A 5,314-nucleotide genomic window follows, 5' to 3' on the forward strand; every position below is an offset into this window, starting at 1 on the left:
ATGCATGCTAGGAGTCATGTAGAAACATCTACTAAAAGTTAACTTTGGTCCAGACAGTTGTTGGCTATAAGGGGCAAGGGGGTTAAAAGTTAACCCCTGGCCGGGCGGTGATGGTGCACACCTTTAGTCCCAGCACTCAGGAGGCAGAGCCAGGCAGATCTCTGTGAGTTCGAGGCCAGCCTGGGCTACCAAGTGAGCTCCAGGAAAGGCGCAAAGCTACACAGAGAAACCCTGTCTCGAAAAACAAAAACAAAAACAAACAAACAAAAAAAAGTTAAGCCCTGGCTCTTGACAGAGGAGCTGGCTATAAGCAGAGAGCCATTGTTTGAAGTTAACCTTTAGAGCTGATGACTGTCAGTATTTTATTCTTTTAGGTTTACAATTTTATATTTCTATATTCCTGGACCCTTCCCCTACAGCTGTGAAGGGAAGGTATCCTGGATAACTACAGCTGTGAGGAGAGAGGTATCCTGACTTGTCAGGAAGTCAGGCTATACTTGAAGCTGGCTTCCAGTGGGGCATGGTCTCCCCACAGGATGTGGCAATCCTGCTTCTCTCCAAGAGAGAGCCTTTACAGCTGAACTCTGCTCCACTCCCCTAAGAGTTCTCAGCAGAGACTCTGCTCCAATCCGGCCAAAGAAGGTCTTCACCCAAAACTCATTCAGAGATTTATTTGGGAAGGAGGAATCCAGGAGAGTGGCTGCCTCCGCCAGGGTGGAGAAGGGCGGCTGCCAGCTGAACAGGTACAGGGCTTCAGTGGGGCTTCTTAGGGGTGGAGCTTTTCCAGGGAGAAAATTTTCAGGGTGAGAATTGGTCAGATTTCAATCCCCTGAGCTTAGATAAACTCAGAGATTGGCTACATTTTGTGCTCAGGGATTGGTTGGTTTTCATGCTGCGTTAGTTAGAGGCAGAGTGTGTTTCTTTGGCTGTGGTTTCAGGGCCAAGGTGTGTGTCTTTCACTGGCCCTGGTGTCAGAGTCAGGGTGGGTTTCTTTGGCTGGCCCCTTTACCCTACAATTTTGGAGAAAATTTCATGAGGTGCTAAGAAAAAGGTATATTCTCTTGTGTTTGGGTGAAATGGTCTGTAAATATGTTAGGTCCATTTGGTTTACAACATGTTAGTGCCAGCATTTCTCTGTTTAGTTTTTGTCTGAATGACCTGTCTGTTGGTGAGCATGGCATATAGAAGTCTCCCACTATCAGTGTGAGGGTCAATATGTGATTTAAGCTGTGCTAACATTTCTTTTATGAACTTGGGTGCTCTTGTTTTGTACATAGATGTTAAGAATTGAAATGTCCTCTTGATGGATTTTTGCTTTGATAAGGAGGTAGTGTCCTCCATCTCGTCTGGTTAATTTTGGCTTGAAGTCTGTTTTGTCAGATATTAAAATAGCTACACTGGCTACTTATTAAGTTCATTTGCCTGGAATATCTTTCTCCATCCTTTGATCCTGAGGTGATGTTTATCCTTGATGTTCTTGGATGCAGCAGAAGGATGGATCCTGTTTTCCTATCCATTCTGTTAGTCTGTGTCTTTTTATTGGGGGAATTGAGACCATTGATGTTGGGAGTTATCAGTGAGCAGTGTTTGTTGATTCCTGATATTTTCTTGTTGTGGTATGCCCCTCCCCTTGATTTGCAAGTGGGATTATTTATTCCTTGGGGTTTCTTGGGTGTAGTTAATTTTTTTAGGTGGGAGTTTTCCTTCTAGCATCTTCAGTAGGGCTGAGTTTGTAGACAGATAATGCTTAAATTTGGTTTTATCATAGAATGTCTTATTTTCTCCATCTATTGTGACTGCAAGTTTTGCTGAGTATAGTAGTCTGGGCTGGCACCTGTGGCCCCTTACAGTCAACAGGACATCTGTACAAGAATGTCTGGCTTTTAGACTCTATTGAGAAGTCAGCTATTATTCTAATGGGTCTGTCTTTATATGCAATTTGATCTTTCTCCCTTGTAGATGTTAGTATTCTTTTTCTGTTCTGTACCTTTAGTATTTTGATTATTATATGCTGAAGGGACTTTCTTTTCTGGTCCAGTCTATTTGGTGTTCTGTATGTTTCTTGTACCTTGATAGGCATGTCCTTCTTTAGGTTAGAAATGTTTCTTCTATGACTTTGTTGAAAATAGTTTCTGGCCGGGTGGTGGTGGCTCACACCTTTAATCCCAGCACTCGGAGGCAGAGCCAGGCGGATCTCTGTGAGTTGGAGGCCAGCCTGGGCTACCAAGTGAGCTCCAGGAAAGGCGCAAAGCTATGCAGAGAAACCCTGTCTCGAAAAAACAAAAAACCAGCAACAACAACAAAAAAAAAAAAAAAGAAAGAAAGAAAGAAAGAAAATAGTTTCTGTGCCTTTGACTTGGGTTTCTTCTCCTTCTTCTGTTCCTGTTATTTGTATATTTGGTCTTTTCGAGTGTCTCAGATTTCCTGGATGTTTTGTGGCAGGAGTTTTTTAGATTTAACGTTTCCTTTGACTGACCTACCCACCTCTCCTATGGTGTCTTCTGTGGCTGAGATTCTCTCTTCCATCTCTTGTCTTCCATTGATGAAGCTTGCCTCTGAGGTTCTTGTCCGAGTTCCTAAGTTTTTTGTTTCCAGATTTCCCTCAGTTTGGGTTTTCTTTATTGATTCTATTTCCACTTTCAGGTCTGGAACTGTTTTATTCATTTCATTCCACTGTTTGTATTTCATAGGTTTCTCTAATGGGCTTCCTCATTTCCTCTTTAAGGACCTCTATGATTTTCATATAGGCTATTTTGAAGCCCTTGTCCTCTGCTTCGTCTGTATTTCATTTCTCGGGGCCTCCTGTAGTGGGGTTGCTGAGCTTTAGTGGAGACATGTTGTCCTGGCTGTTGTGTGTTTTATGCTGCCCCGCTGGCCTACCTGCTGCTCTGGCAGGCTTGGCCAGTAGGTTCTCAGGGAATGCCTGCTGCTGTTGGGGGCTGGAATAATGGGATAGATGAGTGGGGGCAAAGAAGAATGGAGGAGAAGATCTATGTGATCCCCTGGAGAAGGGGGTAGGGAGGGAGGGGATGCCTCAGCCAGTGGTCTGCTGTAGAGCTGGGGCTGGAATAATGGGATAGATGAGTGGGGGGAGGAAGATTGGAGGAGAAGATCTATGTGATCCCCTGGAGAAGGGGGCAGGGAGGGAGGGGATGCCTCAGCCAGTGGTCTGCTGTAGAGCTGGGGCTGGAATAATGGGATAGATGAGTGGGGGGAGGAAGGTTGGAGGAGAAGATCTATGTGATCCCCTGGAGAAGGGGGCAGGGTGGGAGGGGATGCCTCAGCCAGTGGTCTGCTGTAGAGCTGGGGCTGGAATAATGGGATAGATGAGTGGGGGGAAGGAAGATTGGAGGAGAAGATCTATGTGATCCCCTGGAGAAGGGGGCAGGGCGGGAGGCATGGCCTTAGCAGTTGGCCTGTGTTGTGGGGTATCCACCAGAGAAGACTGCTCGGACATGGGTTTAAGCCGATAGAAAGTCTTTATTAGCCGGCCAGTGACTACACTGGGTGCTCAGGATCCCAGTGTAGCACCAAGCCTTTCTCGGGATGAGCTTCTACACACAAAAAAAACATATTCTAGGTTGACATACTTCAGTTAATAAGAAGAGTTAGCCAGAAGCAGAACTACAGAAGCTAAAAAGCAAGGTTAGTACATTTAGAGACTTTTCCAGAACTATGGACTTTGATGGATTAGGTCTTTATTCTCATTTTTGGCAGGGGGTGCTGTCTATGTCCTGAGTTTTATGGCCCAAGTGGTACTTTCATCATGGAGTCAGTTGTACTAAGATCTGGGGCCCTGTTTCATTCCCCACTGGTTTCATGAATAAATGAATAAAGTTGTGGATTCATCCTGCTCTACAGCTGTGGAGTTCACCCTAAGGACCCTTAATTTTACTGAATTAATACATAATTGGCCGTATAGTTGAAGATGGAGAACCCTACAAATAATTTAATCAGAATAAGAAGTAAAGGCTCAGCCAGTGCTGATAGCAGGGTAGTTATCCAGGGGATCAAGAGAGCAGAGACTGGTACCAATGATCTGATTCATGTCTTTGCCTCTTTCTCTTTTTGAGTTTTTCTTTTCTTTTTTTTAAATATTTATTTATTATGTATACAGTGTTCTGTCTGCAAGTATGCCTGCAAACCAGAAGGGGGTAATAGATCTCATTAAGGAAGGTTGTGAGCCACCATGTGGTTGCTGGGAATCTAACTCAGGACCTCTGGAAGAGCAGCCAGAGCTCTCAACCGCTGAGCCATCTCTCCAGCCCCTCTTTTTGAGTTTTTCAACCACAGCAAGATTAAAAAAAAAATTACTCCTGATCAATTAGCATAGAAACAACAGGTTTTCCCCAAGTCATATGTAGTTTCCTTTATCACATGAGAAGTAAGTCCAAGCCTCTCTGATTTTTATACGGGAATCAGTGTTGTTTTAATTCAGAAATGGAAACTTTTACTATTTCTAGGTCCTGATCAACCTAGAGTCTACTTAGTTTCTTACAGCTTGTATCTCCGTGATGGAGGCTGGTGTGCCTATGGTTGTTGAGTTGGCCACCCCTGCTCTGACCAGGAGTGGGGTGAGGACAGGCACAGCTCTTTTTTTTTTTTTTTTTTTAAGTCCAGGGTCCATATTATATAAAGCGTTAGAAGAAGCACATTTAGTTAAACTACTAGTACGTGCCCACCAAGTCGTCTCAGGGGCTCAGTAATAGTGCTCTTGTCCAGATGAGTTAACCAATAAGGCAGCATAACGGGTATCAGAATAAGGGAAGTTCCTAGGTTAGAGGTTTTGGATATCAGACAAGCTCCAGCACCTTGTTTACATCCTGTAATGTTAATTTGGGCTGCCCCCGTCACAGTGAGTTTTGTCAGTCAATGGTCTAGTTCCTGTCCCCATGTAGTACAGAGGCCAGGTGTCTAAGCATAACCAGCAATACCTGCTGATTTCTAGCTGGGAACAAGGAACTAAGTGGGGAGCCCAGCCCTAGAGCATTTATAAGCTCTGTATTTTTAACTCAAACAATAAACTTATGTATCTTTTCTTTCTCCAAAACAACTAGACAATGGGGCCATCAGTAAGTAAAGGTCAAGATGGACTATGAGTTGCTGCAGGTCAGTAGACACACTAGCTAATGACCTTCCCTATATCAGACTTCCTCAGTTCCCACGTCTGGACCTGAGGGTGGTGGGTACTGGCCCATGACCCTGTATTCATACCAAATGTAATATGTGGAGGAAGTGGAAGGGCCTGGGGCCCAATAAAATCTTAATTTTAATGGATCCATAGTCTGGGAGACAGTCCATTTGACTTCTTTTC

This window comes from Peromyscus maniculatus, chromosome 2 (genome assembly GCF_049852395.1).
Source record: "Peromyscus maniculatus bairdii isolate BWxNUB_F1_BW_parent chromosome 2, HU_Pman_BW_mat_3.1, whole genome shotgun sequence".
NCBI classification, from domain to species: domain Eukaryota; kingdom Metazoa; phylum Chordata; class Mammalia; order Rodentia; family Cricetidae; genus Peromyscus; species Peromyscus maniculatus.